Source organism: Dendroctonus ponderosae, unplaced genomic scaffold (assembly GCF_020466585.1).
Source record: "Dendroctonus ponderosae isolate FM_Combo_2020 unplaced genomic scaffold, Dpon_F_20191213v2 Dpon_F_20191213_7, whole genome shotgun sequence".
Lineage (NCBI taxonomy): Eukaryota > Metazoa > Arthropoda > Insecta > Coleoptera > Curculionidae > Dendroctonus > Dendroctonus ponderosae.
Window position 1 is genome coordinate 14,384 of NW_026018916.1, and position 228 is coordinate 14,611.

The window sequence follows — 228 nt, forward strand, 5'->3', positions numbered from 1 at the left end:
GTTCGAAATAGGAAACACCACAATATGAGTAGTGTTGCAAAATTTTAATTCATTTCCGGTTAGCCCAAATCGGTCGATTAAAATGCTCAGAATCGTGAATTTATACATACAGTAAAAATTGCAATTCTGGCCTAAAGTGGCATTTTTTTAAAAACTATTTCAAATAAAAAGTGTTCTAAATAGGCAACACTATAATATGAGTAGATTTAAAGATTTTTCATTCGTTCT